Raw genomic sequence first — 21,485 nt, 5'->3', positions numbered from 1 at the left:
AACCAAACAGCATGTCAGTCCAAACTCCCCATACCCACTGTCCAGCACGGTGGAGCAGGGGGGATGATTTTGGCTTGTAGGTACAAGACTTAGGCTACTTTCACACTAGCGTCGGCCCGACGTACCGACGCACGTTGTGAAAGAAATGAACAACGGGGGAAGCGGATGCAGTTTTTCAACGCATCCGCTGCCCCATTGTAATGTCCGGGGAGGAAGGGGTGGAGTTTCGGCCGCGCATGCGCGGTCGAAAATGGCGGACTCGATGCACAAAAAACGTTGCATGTAACGTTTTTTTTGTGACGAGGGTCCGCCAAAACACGACGCATCCGTCGCATGACGGATGCGACGTTTGGCCATACGTCGCAATGCGTCGCTAATGCAAGTCTATGGAGAAAAAACGCATCCTGCGGGCACATTTGCAGGGTGCGTTTTTTCTCCAAAACGACACATGGCGACGTACGCCAAACAACGTTAGTGTGAAAGTAGCCTTAGGCTGCAGTGGGTAGGAGAAATGTAGTGCAGAAAAGGCACTGTATACAGGGGTCTGAGAAGTATTATATACTGAAGGAAAGGGCTGTGTATAGGGGCAGAGAGGATATACTGCAGGATGGGGCTGTATAAAGGGGACTGAGAAAAGTGATATACTGCAGGATGGGGCTGTATATAGGGGGCTAGGATGATTTGAGCTGCTGCTGAGGGATCAGTGATTTGAACCTGAAAATGATGCTCTGTTGTTGCATATGAAAGAAGAAAATCCTCTGCCATATGCATCAATAAAGTGGCATTTGCCATTTGACATCACTGTTCTTTCAGCCGCAGGTAACAAACACAGTTATTACAAGAAAGAATCTTTGTGCTGGGTTCAGTCTGTATATTATCAAGTCTGCAGTTACTGTGCTTAGTAAAAAATAATGTGAATGTGGGAAGAACCTTTTAGCCCTACACGGGGATCTGGACGTACAACAGGATTACTCGGTGTGCGTTCACAAGGTGGCTGGATGAGCAAACCTGAGACAAGGAAAGTCAGACTAGCCGGGTCAGTAACTAAAGAAACAGAGGGTCCGGATCAGGAGACAAAACTGCAGTTAGGGGAATAGCCAGGCTGGAACTGTCACCAGATTTTACAATACAAACACCCGTGTCCCTCGCCTCTGCTGATGCTGAATCTCCACCCACCCAGCCTGATTGACAGCTCTTCAGTGCCCATTCTCCTTGCTGTTGCTGAAATCTCACACTGTCCAGAACAAGCTGTCAGTCAGGCAATGTGAGCAAAGGCAGAATACACTGGAGACAAGGGCTCCCAGCCTTTAGCTGAACTCACAATGTCGATTGTACTATCAGGATTATGCAGCTTTTCTGACATGGATTTTCACAGGAATGGATAAGTGGACATAGATAAGTAAGCCTTATCAGGTCTGTGATGCAGATTGTACAGGAAAATCTGATGACAGGTCCTTCTCAATGATAACTGAAATAAAAAAAAGTTTATTATAACTTCAAATGAATGTAACTAGTGATACACTCCTTCTATACTAGTGATGCACGCCCTCTACACTAGTGTAGTGCAGTGGTAGCACACTTATGCAGTGATGAGGCAGTGACTCAACAGAATTCCAAATCAAAGTCTCTTTAATGCACTTACTTCACAGCATTAACAACCAATTCACACCAGTATACACCAATAATGTCCAATTCACAGCACTACATAGTACCCGGTATCCGGTACCCATATCCTCTGGATTGCAGTCACTAAAAACGCCAGTCCACTGCTGACTTGTTGCCGTGGGTGACTGCACCGTCATGTTTACACAGTACACAATATCCTTTAGTTTACAGTCACTAAACATTCCAGTCCTCCTCTGACCAGTTACCGTGGGCAACTGCACCACTGTGTAAGCTGTGGGTGCCAGGCGTCTCAGCTCCCCTGGCTGCTTGGCTCCGCTTGCCTGTGTTGCCTCACACAGGAGCTCTGCAGAGCCAGACTGATACTGACTCTGTCACACCCAAACCTTTTACTGCAGGGATTTTAACTGGGATCTGTGGCCTTCAGACACTTGGAAAACTCGACCTGGAATGAAACGGACTGCACGACTACCATCCTGCAGTCTATTTGAAAATACAAAAACCCCAGAGCAGGTTATCCCAACTCTGCCTTGGATACTAACATGAACGAGACTAACACTTATTTTTAGTCTGCATTGCAATCACAGCAACGCCTGTGACTGCAATGCACTCTCATGGCCTCAATACGCCTCTGACCGCATCCTGGGGAGAACACACAGCAACCCCTACCCGTGACACTGGTCACTGCCTCACACTAGTGATACACTCCCTCTATACTAGTGATACATTTGCTCTACATTAGTGATACACTAGTGATGCATTTGCTCTACACTAGTGATACACTAGTTATACATTTGCTCCACATGAGTGATACATTTGTTCTACATTAGTAATACACTAGTGATACATTTGCTCTACACTAGTGATACAATTGCTCTACATTTGCTCTACACTAGTGATACAATTGCTCTACATTAGTGATACATTTGCTCTACACTAGTGATAAATTTGCTCTACATTAGTGATACACTAGTGGTGCATTTGCTCTATATTAGTGATACACTAGTGATACATTTGCTCTATATTAGTGATACACTAGTGATACATTTGCTCTACAATAGTGATACACTAGTGATACATTTGCTCTACAATAGTGATACACTAGTGATACATTTGCTCTATATTGGTGATACACTAGTGATACATTTGCTCTACATTGGTGATACACTAGTGATACATTTGCTCTATATTAGTGATACATTTGTTCTACATTAGTAATACACTAGTGATACATTTGCTCTACATTAGTGATACACTAGTGATACAATTGCTCTACATTTGCTCTACATTAGTGATACACTAGTGATACATTTGATCTATATTAGTGATACATTTGCTCTACATTAGTGATACACTAGTGATACATTTGCTCTACATTAATGATACACTAGTGATACATTTGCTCTACATTAGTGATACACTAGTGATACATTTGCTCTACACTAGTGATACATTTGCTCTACATTGTTGATACACTAGTGATACATTTGCTCTATATTAGTGATACACTAGTGATACATTTGCTCTACATTAGTGATACACTAGTGATACATTTGCTCTACATTAGTGATACACTAGTGATACATTTGCTCTACACTAGTGATACAATTGCTCTACATTTGCTCTACACTAGTGATACAATTGCTCTACATTAGTGATACATTTGCTCTACACTAGTGATAAATTTGCTCTACATTAGTGATACACTAGTGGTGCATTTGCTCTATATTAGTGATACACTAGTGATACATTTGCTCTATATTAGTGATACACTAGTGATACATTTGCTCTACAATAGTGATACACTAGTGATACATTTGCTCTACAATAGTGATACACTAGTGATACATTTGCTCTATATTGGTGATACACTAGTGATACATTTGCTCTACATTGGTGATACACTAGTGATACATTTGCTCTATATTAGTGATACATTTGTTCTACATTAGTAATACACTAGTGATACATTTGCTCTACATTAGTGATACACTAGTGATACAATTGCTCTACATTTGCTCTACATTAGTGATACACTAGTGATACATTTGATCTATATTAGTGATACATTTGCTCTACATTAGTGATACACTAGTGATACATTTGCTCTACATTAATGATACACTAGTGATACATTTGCTCTACATTAGTGATACACTAGTGATACATTTGCTCTACACTAGTGATACATTTGCTCTACATTGTTGATACACTAGTGATACATTTGCTCTATATTAGTGATACACTAGTGATACATTTGCTCTACATTAGTGATACACTAGTGATACATTTGCTCTACATTAGTGATACACTAGTGATACATTTGCTCTATATTGGTGATACACTAGTGATACATTTGCTCTACATTAGTGATACACTAGTGATACATTTTCTCTACACTAGTGATACATTTGCTCTACATTGTTGATACACTAGTGATACATTTGCTCTATATTAGTGATACACTAGTGATACATTTGCTCTACATTAGTGATACACTAGTGATACATTTGCTCTACATTAGTGATACACTAGTGATACATTTGCTCTATATTGGTGATACACTAGTGATACATTTGCTCTGCATTAGTGATACACTAGTGATACATTTGCTCTACACTAGTGATACATTTGCTCTACATTGTTGATACACTAGTGATACATTTGCTCTATATTAGTGATACACTAGTGATACATTTGCTCTACATTAGTGATACACTAGTGATATATTTGCTCTACATTAGTGATACACTAGTGATACATTTGCTCTACATTAGTGATACACTAGTGATATATTTGCTCTACATTAGTGATACACTAGTGATACATTTGCTCTATATTGGTGATACACTAGTGATACATTTGCTCTATATTAGTGATACATTTGTTCTACATTAGTAATACAATTGCTCTAGTGATACATTTGCTCTACATTTGCTCTACACTAGTGATACAATTGCTCTACATTAGTGATACATTTGCTCTACACTAGTGATACAATTGCTCTAGTGATACATTTGCTCTACATTTGCTCTACATTAGTGATACATTTGCTCTACATTTGCTCTACACTAGTGATACAATTGCTCTACATTAGTGATACACTAGTGATACATTTGCTCTATATTAGTGATACATTTGCTCTACATTAGTGATACACTAGTGATACATTTGCTCTACATTAATGATACAGTAGTGATACATTTGCTCTACATTAATGATACAGTAGTGATACATTTGCTCTACATTAGTGATACACTAGTGATACATTTGCTCTACACTAGTGATACACTAGTGATACATTTGCTCTACATTGTTGATACACTAGTGATACATTTGCTCTACATTAGTGATACACTAGTGATACATTTGCTCTACATTAGTGATACACTAGTGATACATTTGCTCTACATTAGTGATACACTAGTGAAGTGACACATTTTTTCTACATTAGTGATACACTAGTGATACATTTGCTCTATATTAGTGATACACTAGTGATACATTTGCTCTACATTAGTGATACAATAGTGATACATTTGCTCTACAATAGTGATACATTTGCTCTACATTGTTGATACACTAGTGATACATTTGCTCTATATTAGTGATACACTAGTGATACATTTGCTCTACATTAGTGATACACTAGTGATATATTTGCTCTACATTAGTGATACACTAGTGATACATTTGCTCTACATTAGTGATACACTAGTGATACATTTGCTCTACATTGTTGATACACTAGTGATACATTTGCTCTATATTAGTGATACACTAGTGATACATTTGCTCTACATTAGTGATACACTAGTGATACATTTGCTCTACATTAGTGATACACTAGTGATACATTTGCTCTATATTGGTGATACACTAGTGATACATTTGCTCTACATTAGTGATACACTAGTGATACATTTGCTCTACATTAGTGATACACTAGTGATACATTTGCTCTACATTAGTGATACACTAGTGATACATTTGCTCTACATTAGTGATACACTAGTGATACATTTGCTCTATATTGGTGATACACTAGTGATACATTTGCTCTACATTAGTGATACACTAGTGATACATTTGCTCTACATTAGTGATACATTTGCTCTACATTAGTGATACAATAGTGATACATTTGCTCTACAATAGTGATACATTTGCTCTACATTGTTGATACACTAGTGATACATTTGCTCTATATTAGTGATACACTAGTGATACATTTGCTCTACATTAGTGATACACTAGTGATATATTTGCTCTACATTAGTGATACACTAGTGATACATTTGCTCTATATTAGTGATACATTTGTTCTACATTAGTAATACAATTGCTCTAGTGATACATTTGCTCTACATTTGCTCTACACTAGTGATACAATTGCTCTACATTAGTGATACATTTGCTCTACATTTGCTCTACACTAGTGATACAATTGCTCTACATTAGTGATACATTTGCTCTACATTAGTGATACACTAGTGATACATTTGCTCTACAATAGTGATACACTAGTAATACATTTGCTCTACACTAGTGATACATTTGCTCTACACTAGTGATACATTTGCTCTACACTAGTGATACATTTGCTCTATATTAGTGGTACACTAGTGATACATTTGCTCTACATTTGCTCTACACTAGTGATACATTTGCTCTACATTAGTGATACATTTGCTCTACACTAGTGATACACTAGTGATACATTTGCTCTACATTAGTGATACACTAGTGATACATTTGCTCTACATTAGTGATACACTAGTGATACATTTGCTCTACACTAGTGATACATTTGCTCTACATTAGTGATACATTTGCTCTACATTAGTGATACACTAGTGATACATTTGCTCTATATTAGTGATACACTAGTGATGCATTTGCTCTACATTAGTGATACACTAGTGATGCATTTGCTCTACATTAGTGATACACTAGTGATGCATTTGCTCTATATTAGTGATACACTAGTGATGCATTTGCTCTACATTAGTGATACACTAGTGATACATTTGCTCTATATTAGTGATACACTAGTGATGCATTTGCTCTACATTAGTGATACACTAGTGATACATTTGCTCTACATTAGTGATACACTAGTGATACATTTGCTCTACATTAGTGATACACTAGTGATGCATTTGCTCTACATTAGTGATACATTTGCTCTACACTAGTGATACATTTGCTCTATATTAGTGATACACTAGTGATACATTTGCTCTACATTTGCTCTACACTAGTGATACATTTGCTCTATATTAGTGATACACTAGTGATACATTTGCTCTACATTTGCTCTACATTAGTGATACATTTGCTCTACACTAGTGATACACTAGTGATACATTTGCTCTACATTTGCTCTATATTAGTGATACACTAGTGATACATTTGCTCTACACTAGTGATACATTTGCTCTACACTAGTGATACATTTGCTCTATATTAGTGATACACTAGTGATACATTTGCTCTACATTTGCTCTACATTAGTGATACATTTGCTCTACACTAGTGATACACTAGTGATACATTTGCTCTACATTAGTGATACATTTGCTCTACATTAGTGATACATTTGCTCTACATTAGTGATACACTAGTGATGCATTTGCTCTACACTAGTGATACATTTGCTCTACACTAGTGATACATTTCCTCTACATTAGTGATACACTAGTGATGCATTTGCTCTACATTAGTGATACACTAGTGATACATTTGCTCTGCATTAGTGATACACTAGTGATGCATTTGCTCTACATTAGTGATACATTTGCTCTACATTAGTGATACATTTGCTCTACATTAGTGATACATTTGCTCTACACTAGTGATACATTTGCTCTCTACATTAGTGATACACTAGTGATACATTTGCTCTATATTAGTGATACACTAGTGATACATTTGCTCTACATTAGTGATACATTTGCTCTACATTAGTGATACATTTGCTCTACACTAGTGATATATTTGCTCTCTACATTAGTGATACACTAGTGATACATTTGCTCTATATTAGTGATACACTAGTGATACATTTGCTCTACATTAGTGATACATTTGCTCTACACTAGTGATACATTTGCTCTACATTAGTGATACACTAGTGATGCATTTGCTCTACATTAGTGATACACTAGTGATACATTTGCTCTACATTAGTGATACACTAGTGATACATTTGCTCTACATTAGTGATACACTAGTGATGCATTTGCTCTACATTAGTGATACACTAGTGATACATTTGCTCTACACTAGTGATACATTTGCTCTATATTAGTGATACACTAGTGATACATTTGCTCTACATTAGTGATACATTTGCTCTACACTAGTGATACACTAGTGATACATTTGCTCTACATTTGCTCTACATTAGTGATACATTTGCTTTACATTAGTGATACATTTGCTCTACACTAGTGATACATTTGCTCTATATTAGTGATACACTAGTGATACATTTGCTCTACATTTGCTCTACACTAGTGATACATTTGCTCTACATTAGTGATACACTTGCTCTACACTAGTGATACATTTGCTCTACATTAGTGATACACTAGTGATACATTTGCTCTATATTAGTGATACACTAGTGATACATTTGCTCTACATTAGTGATACATTTGCTCTACACTAGTGATACATTTGCTCTACATTAGTGATACACTAGTGATACATTTGCTCTATATTAGTGATACACTAGTGATGCATTTGCTCTACATTAGTGATACACTAGTGATACATTTGCTCTACATTAGTGATACACTAGTGATACTGTTGGGAGTTCTGTTTTTGGGCTCCCTCTGGTGGTTACTGATGGTACTGGGTGATTTGTGTTCTGCTGTCTCTGGTGTCCACCTGTTCTATTAGGATTTGGGAGTTTCCTATTTAACTGGGCTTTCTTGTCATTTCCCCGCCGGCTATCAAGGTTATCAGAGTGTTTTGTTTCCTCAGCTTCTGGCTTCAGTAATCTTCAGGACAAGCTAAGTTTTGATTTTCTTGTTCCACGTTTTGCTTTATTTTTGTCTTGTCCAGCTTGCACATAATTGTCTCTTTGCTGCTGGTTGCTTTAGTGGGCTGTAATTGCTCCTCATGTTCCATGAGTTGGAACATGAGTTCAAGTAATTACAGGATGGTTTTTTGAAGGGTTTTTTGCTGACCGCGCAGTTTACTTTTGTATCCTCTGCTATCTAGTTTTAGCGGGCCTCATTTTGCTGAATCTGTTTTCATAGTGTGTATGTGCCTTCCTCTCATTTCACCGTCATTATATGTGGGGGGCTGCTATTTCTGTGGGGTATTTCTCTGGAGGCAAGAGAGGTCTGTGTTTCTTCTAATAGGGGAAGTTAGATCTTCGGCTGGTGTGAGACGTCTAGGATCAACGTAGGCACGTTCCCCGGCTATTGTTATTTGTGTGTTCAGGTTTAGGGTCGCGGTCAGCTCAGGTTCCATCACCCTAGAGCTCGTTGGTGCTTGTCCTTTTGTGATTCCCTGCCATTGGAATCATGACATGATACATTTGCTCTACATTAGTGATACACTAGTGATGCATTTGCTCTACATTAGTGATACACTAGTGATACATTTGCTCTACACTAGTGATACATTTGCTCTATATTAGTGATACATTTGCTCTACACTAGTGATACATTTGCTCTATATTAGTGATACATTTGCTCTACACTAGTGATACATTTGCTCTATATTAGTGATACACTAGTGATACATTTGCTCTACATTTGCTCTACATTAGTGATACATTTGCTCTACACTAGTGATACACTAGTGATACATTTGCTCTACATTTGCTCTACATTAGTGATACATTTGCTCTACATTAGTGATACATTTGCTCTACACTAGTGATACATTTGCTCTATATTAGTGATACACTAGTGATACATTTGCTCTACATTAGTGATACATTTGCTCTACACTAGTGATACACTAGTGATACATTTGCTCTACATTTGCTCTACATTAGTGATACATTTGCTCTACATTAGTGATACATTTGCTCTACACTAGTGATACATTTGCTCTATATTAGTGATACACTAGTGATACATTTGCTCTACATTTGCTCTACATTAGTGATACATTTGCTCTACACTAGTGATACATTTGCTCTACATTAGTGATACACTAGTGATACATTTGCTCTACACTAGTGATACATTTGCTCTACACTAGTGATACATTTGCTCTACATTAGTGATACACTAGTGATACATTTGCTCTACATTAGTGATACCCCAGGTCCTTACCTCCTTGCCCTATCTGCAGCACTTACTGCACTGGACGTGGCGCCATGTCCTCATACCCAGCTCTGGTGCCTACAGTGGGGGGAGCGCTGGATATTCCTCTAATCCATGAGATTGTTGAATGGAATCTGAGCGTGATGTGGGAAATCCTAGAGAAGATCCGGCCCAGATGCCGGGTTTGTGTTGAGCCGAGTCCTGGTCCCTGGAGAAGTGGAGACTTTAGAATTGGCCACGATTCCCCATTGAAGAACGTAAATGATTTCCTGAGTGGAGATCCTGGAACACGCGGGGTTTGTGTACTGCAGCAGATCTCCACAGAAACCTGGCCCAGAGCAGGGCAGACCGGTGCCAGCCCTCAGGAGAAGGCTGCAAACGCTGCCCGGCCGGGAAAAGAAGGCTGGCACTCCTGGAGAAGGGCTCAGAGAGGGGCACGGGGTGGGCACTGGAAGTGTGACAGATATGCAACAATGTAGAGTGGGCAGTGATCACAGGGAAACATCTAGAGAAAATGATATTCAGAGCCTTGATATGACCCACATGCAGGACAGCCCCCCATCCCAAGCTGATGGCAGAGGAGCCCCCGACTGACAATTAGGACCACTGTGCAGGTGACGCACATCTAGAATATTCACATCACAGGAGATATTTCATTACAGGTCTTAGTGCCATTACAATCCATAGGGGAAGGGGGATCATCATATTGTACTAGCTCAGGATTTACATAGGACTGCTTTTCCAGATGGGATTGAAGAGGTTATGGTAAGAATAGAGATTCTGAACTATACAGACACAATTGCCCCCTATAGTCAGATGGATGAGGTGTCCAGCCCCCTGAGGAATCCTCCAAGACTCAACAAACTAGATAGATAATAGATAGATAGATAATAGATAGATGATAGATAATAGATACAATAGATAGATAGATATATAGATAGATACAATAGATAGATAATAGATAGATAATATAGATGATGGATAATAGATGGATAGATAATAGATAGATAATAGATAGATTATAGATAATTGATAGATAATAGATACATAATATATAATAGATAGATAAATAGATAATGGATAGAATTTAGGATGTGAGGAAGGTGTTCTTTCATTTCCCCATGGTTGTGCGGATACATACAGGCTGTTTCCAGCTTTGTGCTGCAGTTTAGGTCTCTGGGTATATACTATGTATTAATAGTATACAGCAGGACACATACGGTATATAAATTTGAATTCAAAGAAGCTTTATTGGCAGGACCAAATAAACATTAGTTTTGCCAAACCAAATGTACAGTAGAAAATACTGGTTGGGCCCAGTCCTTTTGTCTGTCCTTATTCACAGAGGTAAACATTGACACAATGTAAGGTTTTAATATTAGACAGTGTAGGACTGTCCCTATCAGAGTTACCTTGACGCGGTGGAATGGCTTTTGTGCTATTTTTTTTTTTTTTATCAAAAAACAGTATTACTAAAAACTCTGTTATTTAAATGCACTTTTGCTTTTTTACTTAGTTACATCAGGGTTTTCGCTTACTTTTTTCTCTTGTAGGTTTCAAAGCAAATGTACAGTAGAAAATAGGGATAGGGACTGTAAGAAGGATGGATGGGCACATGCAGGTTGGGGGCTATGGAGGTCCATGGCATATCACAGATATGTGACACATATACACTGCTCAAAAAAATAAAGGGAACACGTACAGAACACAATGTAACTCCAAGTCAGTCACGTCTGTGAATTCAGCCTGTCCAGCTATGAGGCAACACAGATTTTGAATCAGTTCCTCCTGCTGTTGTACAAAAGGAACAGACAACAGGTAGAAATGATCGGCAATTAGCAAGACAACCCTCAATAAAGGAGCGATTCTGCAGGGGGTGACCACAGACCATTTCTCTGTTCTCATCCTTTGTGGCTGTTTTGATCCCTTTTGCATTTTGTCATTGCTGTCACCCTTAGAGGTACTGTACAGTAGCATGAGGTGGTGTCTACAACTGACAGAAGATGCTCAGGTAGTGCAGCTGATCCAGGATGGCACATCAATGCGAGCTGTGGCAAGAAGGTTTGCTGTGTCTGTCAGCATAATCTCCAGATCATGGAGCAGATACGAGGAGACAGGCCAGTACACCAGGAGACGTGGAGGGGGCCGTAGGAGGGCAACAACCCAGCAGCAGAACCGCTACCTCCGCCTTTGTGCAAGAAGGAATGGGAGGAGCACTGTCAGAGCCCTGCAAAATTACCTCCAGCAGGCCACAAATGTGCATGTGTCTGCACAAACGGTTAGAAACCGACTCCATGAGGATGGTCTGAGTGCCCGATACTCACAGATGGGGGTTGTGCTCACAGCCCAACACCGTGCAGGACGCTTGGCATTTGCCACAGAACACCAGGATTGGCAAATTCGCCACTGGCGCCCTGTGCTCTTCACAGATGAAAGCAGGTTCACACTGAGCACATGTGACAGACGTGACAGAATCTGGAGACGCCGTGGAGAGCGATCTGCTGCCTGCAACATCCTTCAGCATGACCGGTTTGGCAGTGGGTCAGTAATGATGTGGGGTGGCATTTCTTTGGAGGACCGCACAGCCCCCCATGTGCTCGCCAGAGGTAGCCTGACTGCCATTAGTGTTGTGAATTCTGCTCTTGGGCTCCCTCCGGTGGTTATGAGTGGTAGTGCTGCTGTCTTTGGATCGCAGCATTTATCAGGTGTGTTCACTTTTTGCAATTTGGACTCAGCTATTTAGTCCTGCTTTATCCTTTAGTCATTGCCAGTTGTCCATTGCTTTTGGAGGATTCACATCCCTTAAGGTACATTCACACTAAACGACGCTGCAGCGATACCGACAACGATCCGGATCGCTGCAGCGTCGCTGTTTGGTCGCTGGAGAGCTGTCACACAGACCGCTCTCCAGCGACCAACGATGCCGGTAACCAGGGTAAACATCGGGTAACTAAGCGCAGGGCCGCGCTTAGTAACCTGATGTTTACCCTCGTTACCATCCTAAAAGTAAAAAAAACAAACGCTACATACTTACCTTCCGCTGTCTGTCCCCGGCGCTCTGCTTCTCTGTACTGGCTGTGAGCACAGCGGCCGGAAAGCAGAGCGGTGACGTCACCGCTCTGCTTTCCGGCAGCTGTGCTCACAGTGAGTGCAGGAAAGCACAGCGCCAGAGGACAGACAGCTGAAGGTAAGTATGAAGCGTTTGTTTTTTTTACTTTTAGGATGGTAACCAGGGTAAGCATCGGGTTACTAAGCGCGGCCCTGCGCTTAGTTACCCGATGTTTACCCTGGTTACCAGTGAAGACATCGCTGAATCGGTGTCACACACGCCGATTCAGCGGGAGATCCAGCGACCAAATAAAGTTCTGGACTTTCTTCCCCGACCAGCAACATCACAGCAGGGGCCTGATCGCTGCTGCCTGTCACACTGGACGATATCGCTAGCGAGGACGCTGCAAAGTCACGGATCGCTAGCGATATAGTTTAGTGTGAAGGTACCTTTACTGGTCTCTCCAGTTTGCTGTGCTTTTCAACAAAGATAAGTCCTGGCTTTGTTTCTGCTGTCCACCTGCTGTGGGCCTTATAGTTCTGTGCATTTTTCATGTTTTGTCTTGTCCAGCTTAGTCTGTGAAGGATTTTTTGCAGCCAAGCTGTGTCTCTGGAGATGCAGATATACCCTCCATGTCTTTAGTCAGATGTGGTGATTCGTATTTTCTGTGGTGGATATTTTCTAGTGTTTTTATACTGACCGCATAGTACTCTGTCCTTTTCTTTCTTTTTAGCTAGTATGGCCTCCTATGCTAAATCCTGATTTCATATCTGCGTATGTTATTTCCCTCTCCTCTCACAGTCAATATTTGTGGGGGGCTGTCTATCCTTTGGGGATTTTCTCAGAGGCAAGATAGAAACGGGAAAACTATCTTTAGGGGAAGTTAGTTCTTAGGCTGTGTCGAGGGGTCTAGGGAGTGTTAGGTACCCCCCACGGCTACTTCTAGTTGCGCTGCTAGTTCAGGGTTTGCGGTCAGTACAGGTACCACCTTCTCCAGAGTACGTCACATGCTGCTCCTAGGCCACCAGATCATAACACATTAGGTACCGAGATGAGATCCTCAGACCCCTTGTGAGACCATATGCTGGTGCGGTTGGCCCCGGGTTCCTCCTAATGCAGGACAATGCCAGACCTCATGTGGCCCTGTGGTGGGATGTCTGCATCTGGAATATCGCACATCTCTGTATTACACCAGTCCTTGTATTATGGCATTCATCGATGACACAGGACACCGCCTGCTGGTACCTGTGGTACGCCTGCATGCTGCCTGTCTATGGCTACTGCAGTTATCTCCCACATAAGACACTGTCTATGGTGTCAGCGAGGATTATGGGGCTGGATTACTTCGCTCCTCATCCAGTGGCTCTCTACATTCAGGTTGTTTTTGAGGTTCTCGGTGCCTCATGTGTCGGGAGGTCACCTGTATAATCAGCCATGTGAGATGATGGGGGCGGTAGTGCAGGCACAGCTGGATCTGTCAGTAGTAGTACATTACTTCCTGTTATTCCAGGGCGGTGTTAATCTTAATCCAACCATAAGGAACAGAGACCATCCATGGCCAGTTAACCAATCACAGCTCACCCTTCATGTGTCATACCAATCACCCAAACAAATCACAGACTAATGGCAAAAAGAGAGAAGATCTATGAGATCCACGGAACGTCCAGATCTGTCACATTGTATCATTCATCAGCGGATACAGAAGAGGCGAATCAGCATCAATACAAAGTATCTGCCCCCAGAAGTGCAGTGATCCGAGTGCACATCTATTCCACCGAGAACATATACTGCAAAATGTAAGGGAGCGAACGGCAACCTGCAGTCCCATGTAACACCACAGATAACACCGTGATAACTCTCTGAGTACAGATAATGTAGTAGATGTCACCTGCAGTCCTATGTAACACCACAGATAACACAGTGATAACTCCCTGAGTACAGATAATGTAGTAGATGTCACCTGCAGTCCTATGTAACACCACAGATAACACAGTGATAACTCTCTGAGTACAGATAATGTAGTAGATGTCACCTGCAGTCCTATGTAACACCACAGATAACACAGTGATAACTCTGAGTACAGATAATGTAGTAGATGTCACCTGTCACCTGCAGTCCTATGTAACATCACATATAACACAGTGATATCTCTGTGAGTATAGATAATGTAGTAGATGTCACCTGCAGTCCTATGTAACACCACAGATAACAGTGATATCTCTCTGAGTACAGATAATGTAGTAGATGTCACCTGCAGTCCTATGTAACACCACAGATAACAGTGATATCTCTCTGAGTACAGATAATGTAGTAGATGTCACCTGCAGTCCTATGTAACACCACAGATAACAGTGATAACTCTCTGAGTACAGATAATGTAGTAGATGTCACCTGCAGTCCTATGTAACATACATAACACATTTTACTATCTCAGCTCTGCTACACCTCTTACATGTAATACAGGATTTTTAAATCACACTTGACATAGATAGATGATAGATAGATAGATAGATAGATGATAGATATAAATAGATAGATGATAGATAAATAGCAGACAGACTGTCATCATTACCGTACACCAATCATCTCACTGGTCCCAGTATGTCCCAGTCTCAGGCTCCCATCATGGTACAATATCCTGGGAATCGTCCCCATTACTGTCCCCTGTGAGCTGCAGAGTGAGAGCAGAGACAGAGGACAGAGACTGTGACACTGCAGCCCCCTCCCAGCACGCTGGGCATTCCTCAGCCACATACCCGGCCCCTCCACACTGCATATAGATCAGAGGGGGCTTCATTATCCCCCACATTCCCAGCTCATTGTATGATGCCCCGGCTATTATTACACCCTCGTCCCAATATGCTGCAGAAACCATAAGAATCATTGTATCCAGCCTCTGGCACTGGGAAAGCTGGGTGACAGACAGCCACCATTCCTGCAGTGTTGCCATCCAGCTTTCTAGGCTGATGCAATAGAATAATAGCAGCTGGTGATATCTAGGCACAGAAGTCCACAGGAGCCCAGGACACAGGAGCCCAGGAGACACAGGAACCCGGGACAAAGGAGCCCATGACGCACAGGAGCCCAGGAGACAGGAGCCCGGGACACAGGAGCCCAGGACACACAGGAACCCAGGAGACAGGAGCCCAGGACACACAGGAACCCAGGAGACAGGATCCCGGGACACAGGAGCCCAGGACACACAGGAACCCGGGGCACGGGAGCCCAGGAGACAGGAGCCCGGGAGACAGGAGCCCAGGAGACAGGATCCCAGGAAAAAGGAGCCCGGGACACAGGAGCCCAGGACACAGGAGCCCAGGACACACAGGAACCCGGGGCACGGGAGCCCAGGAGACAGGAGCCCGGGAGACAGGAGCCCGGGAGACAGGAGCCCAGGAGACAGGAGCCCAGGAGATAGGATCCCGGGACACAGGAGCCCAGGACAAAGGAGCCCGGGAAACAGGAGCCCAGGACACAGGAGCCCAGGACACACAGGAACCCGGGGCACGGGAGCCCAGGAGACAGGAGCCCAGGAGACAGGAGCTCGGGACACAGGAGCCCAGGACACAGGAGACAGGAGCCCGGGAGACAGGAGCCCAGGACACAGGAGTCCGGGAGACAGGAGTCTAGGACACAGGAGCTCAGGAGACAGGAGCCCGAGACACAGGAGCCCAGGAGACAGGAGCCCAGGAGACAGGAGCCGGGGACACAGGGGCCCGGGAGACAGGAGACCGGGAGACAGGAGCCCAGGACACAGGAGCCCGGGACACAGGAGCCCGGGACACAGGAGCCCGGGAGACAGGAGCCCGGGAGACAGGAGCCCGGGAGACAGGAGCCCAGGACACAGGAGCCCGGGACACAGGAGCCCGGGACACAGGAGCCCAGGAGATAGGAGCCCGGGAGACAGGAGCCCGGGGCCCAGGACACAGGAGCCCGGGACACAGGAGTCTAGGACACTGAAGCCCGGGACACAGGAGCCTGGGACACAGGAGCCCGGGACACAGGAGCCCGGGACACAGGAGCCCAGGAGATAGGGGCCCAGGACACAGGAGCCCAGGACACAGGAGCCCAGGAGACGGGAGCCCGGGAGACAGGAGCCCAGCCTCATACATTGTGTGCACTCTGCCTCTGTGGAGAGAGTCTGACACTGATGTCACGTGTCCCCCCACCAATCTGACACTGATGCCACATGTCCCCCACCAGTCTGACACTGATGTCACATGTCCCCCCCAATCTGACACTGATTTCACGTGTCCCCCCCAATCTGACACTGATGTCACGTGTCCCCCCCAATCTGACAATGATGTCACGTGTGTCCCCCAATCTGACACTGATGTCACGTGTTTCCCACCAATCTGACACTGATGTCACGTGTCCCCCCACCAGTCTGACACTGATGTCACGTGTCCCCCCAATCTGACAATGATGTCAAGTGTCCCCCACCAATCTGATACTGATGTCACGTGTCCCCCCCAAACTGACACTGATGTCACGTGTCCCCCCCAATCTGACACTGATGTCACGTGTTTCCCACCAATCTGACACTGATGCCACGTGTCCCCCCACCAGTCTGACACTGATGTCACGTGTCCCCCCACCAATCTGACACTGATGCCACGTGTACCCCCACCAATCTGACACTGATGTCACGTGTCCCCCCCACCAATCTGACACTGATGCCACGTGCCCCCCCACCAATTTGACACTGATGTCAAATGTCCCCCCAATCTGACACTAATGTCACGTGTCCCCCCAATCTGACACTGTCACGTGCCCCCCCACCAATCTGACACTGATGTCGCATGTCCCCAACCAATCTGACACTGATATCACGTGCCCCCCCACCAATCTGACACTGATGTCATGTGTGTCCCCCCAATCTGACACTGATGCCACGTGTCCCCCCAATCTGACACTGATGTCACGTGTCCCCCCAATCTGACACTGATGTCACGTGCCCCCCCACCAATCTGACACTTATGTCACGTGTCCCCCCACCAATCTGACACTTATGTCACGTGTCCCCCACCAGTCTGACACTGATGACCTATCCTAGGAATAGGCCATCCATATACAGTCCTGCACAGCCCCTTTAATATTGTGAGAACAACCTTTAAGATGTGCAGAGAATTACTCAGTGTTTATATGTACTGGGAGGTGCTGGTTATGGTGGAGAGGACCTTGCTGGTGTCCATGTGTCCGTCCTCCATCATCTATGCTGCATAAATCATCACCCCCATGTCCACTGCAGGACGGGGGTCTCCACGAACTGCTGAGAATTTCCTGCAGCCGCTGCCATCCTCGTATAATGGGATTGCCAGCCATGTGGAATATTCCCAGTGGCAGGAAGAACACGGGATAGGGTTTCCCTGGCACTTGTCCGAACACCCAAAGTGCCCGTGACGCTCTGCGGGGCCTCCAGGAAGCCAGTGTTTATAAATGACTTGTTACATTGTTGCCATCTTGTTACAGTTATTTGCAGGGAAGATTTGTTGCATCCTTATACTTAGATGGGAGATTTGAGGGCCACAAGGGGTGAGAATAAAGGGGCGGCGGGTGGTAACATAGGGGGCACTGACCCAATTCACTACATGCTGAAGTCTGGGACAGGGAGGCCGACGCCGTCACATCCATGGCGGGAATGGAAATGCACTGGACTGGAAATGGAGTTGGGGTCTCTGACTTATGAGCCCCCTTATCTCCGCATCCGCAGCCTCCTAGACGGACGATACAGTGTGAAGCCCTAAACTGTCAGATGTATCAGGTCTGAACAGGCTCTTACCTTCTCTAATCTTCTGTGTCTGCGTTCACTGACAAGAAGCAGAGAGTTTAGAAATTAAACACGAAATATATTAGAAATTTTGAACCGGTTCACATTGATATAAAGTAGCGCAGTCGCCATGGTTTCCGCCCGCCGTCTAGACGAGGATGATGCCATCTTCAATAATTATGGGTTATCCAGTTCTCCCGAATGTTGGCATGTAGGAGTGGAGATCTGAAAATACCGCCATCATGTGACACTCAGCAACTACAAGGACACTACTGCTCCCTGTTATCAGCCATTTCTCACTAGGGAATGGCTGACTGTAGGACAGGTGAATGCAATCTATATGTGCGCCCCTGAATCTATTTCTCCCTGTTATCAGCCATTACTGGGGGGTGACTGTAGGACAGGTGAGTACAATCTATCCCAGCATTGCATTCATGGTCCGGGGTCTATAAGTGGCCGTCTGCACCAGCATTTTTGGCTCTTCTCAACACTATAGGGGTTAGGCAGGAATATAGATGTAACTCGGCTGCCTTACAAGGAAGCAAAGAGCATTAAGTTGCATTTGTGAAATTCCAGCATGTAAGTCAGTGCAGCGAGCGCAGTTTCCATGATGTAAGGACCCCGCCGCGCTGCTCGCCCGCACTACAAGGACACTGACTGCCATCTGGATGAGATTGCGTCTCTGAAATGGATCAGGCTCCCAGGACCCCGGGTCAACAGCCCTATGGGGAAAAGGCCTCCATGGACCCTGTGCTAGAAGGCAATGGATTGTGTGTACTCAGCATGGAATAGTACAAGATTGAGCAAACTGATACTGAGATATGTGGAGGGAATATTTCTGTGGATTATAACATGATTTATTGCCCCTATGTACAAGAATATAACTACTATAATACTGCCCCTATGTACAAGAATATAACTACTATAATACTGCCCCTATGTACAAGAATATAACTACTATAATACTGCTCCTATGTACAAGAATATAACTACTATAATACTGCTCCTATGTACAAGAATATAACTACTATAATACTGCTTCTATATACAGGAATATAACTACTATAATACTGCTCCCTATGTACAAGAATATAACTACTATAATACTGCTCCTATGTACAAGAATATAACTACTATAATACTGCTCCTATGTACAAGAATATAACTACTATAATACTGCTCCTATGTACAAGAATATAACTACTATAATACTGCTTCTATATACAGGAATATAACTACTATAATACTGCTCCCTATGTACAAGAATATAACTACTATAATACTGCCCCTATGTACAAGAATATAACTACTATAATACTGCCCCCTATGTACAAGAATATAACTACTATAATACTGCCCCCTATGTACAAGAATATAACTACTATAATACTGCCCCTATATACAAGAATATAACTACTATAATACTGCTCCTATGTACAAGAATATAACTACTATAATACTGCCCCTATGTACAAGAATATAACTACTATAATACTGCCCCTATGTACAAGAATATAACTACTATAATACTGCTCCCTATGTACAAGAATATAACTACTATAATACTGCCCCTATGTACAAGAATATAACTACTATAATACTGCCCCCTATGTACAAGAATATAACTACTATAATACTGCCCCTATATACAAGAATATAACTACTATAATACTGCTCCTATGTACAAGAATATAACTACTATAATACTGCCCCTATGTACAAGAATATAACTACTATAATACTGCCCCTATGTACAAGAATATAACTACTATAATACTGCTCCCTATGTACAAGAATATAACTACTATAATACTGCCCCTATGTACAAGAATATAACTACTATAATACTGCCCCTATGTACAAGAATATAACTACTATAATACTGCCCCTATGTACAAGAATATAACTACTATAATACTGCCCCTATGTACAAGAATATAACTACTATAATACTGCTCCTATGTACAAGAATATAAGTACTATAATACTGCCCCTATGTACAAGAATATAACTACTATAATACTGCTCCCTATGTACAAGAATATAACTACTATAATACTGCCCCTATGTACAAGAATATAACTACTATAATACTGCTCCTATGTACAAGAATATAACTACTATAATACTGCTCCTATGTACAAGAATATAACTGCTATAATACCGCCCCTATGTAGAAGAATATAACTGCTATAATACTGCTCATATGTACAAGAATATAACTACTATAATACCGCCCCTATGTATAAGAATATAACTGCTATAATACCGCCCCTATGTAGAAGAATATAACTGCTATAATACTGCCTGCTCATTTGATACGTGATGTTTCTTACCCCGGTGCCATCATTAGTAGAGCAGCATTGAGGCGCTGACATGTTTTGCTCTTGGTTGCGGTTTCCTCCTGATTCCACAGGTCACTGGTTACATTATTTATAGCAGTAGATGCAGAATCTCACATATTCCTGATGAAACATTAGTAAGGTGGTTAGATATATTCTCATTGGGGGCTGGGTAATGGGTGGGAGTCAGCGTCTTGTGTCACATATCCTCAGCAGACCCTGCATCCCACAAAAAGAAAACATCTCTGGCTAATTTTAGTCCTTTTGGTCTGAGGGCTCAGTGGACCCTGAGACTGTGACTCTCCCAGGAAACCAACTGGAACATGAGGCAGCAGATCTCTCGCCACAAACCATCATTTCTGGTCCTGATGCAGCAAAATGTGTCCAAGAGGCAAAAGGATGAATGT

General features: G+C 42.8%; 1 protein-coding gene across 5 annotated transcripts in view; it reads right to left on the bottom strand.

Moving 5' to 3' along the window:
• Positions 1 to 21,485, bottom strand: part of DAAM2 (dishevelled associated activator of morphogenesis 2) — a 249,283-nt gene that overhangs the window by 212,405 nt on the left and 15,393 nt on the right. Inside the window, exon 1 of one of the 5 annotated variants that reach the window (XM_069768318.1) lies at positions 15,544 to 15,669. The exons of 2 other annotated variants lie outside the window; for them this stretch is intronic. The gene's annotated coding sequence lies outside the window, so the exon portion shown is untranslated. Of the gene's footprint in view, positions 1 to 9,926; positions 10,332 to 15,538; positions 15,670 to 21,485 lie in introns of those variants that run through there. 2 more of the 5 variants (XM_069768317.1, XM_069768321.1) reach the window with 2 other exon arrangements.

The sequence above is a fragment of the Ranitomeya imitator genome, chromosome 5 (assembly GCF_032444005.1).
Source record: "Ranitomeya imitator isolate aRanImi1 chromosome 5, aRanImi1.pri, whole genome shotgun sequence".
NCBI classification, from domain to species: domain Eukaryota; kingdom Metazoa; phylum Chordata; class Amphibia; order Anura; family Dendrobatidae; genus Ranitomeya; species Ranitomeya imitator.
This window is presented reverse-complemented; position numbering and strand designations above follow the sequence as displayed.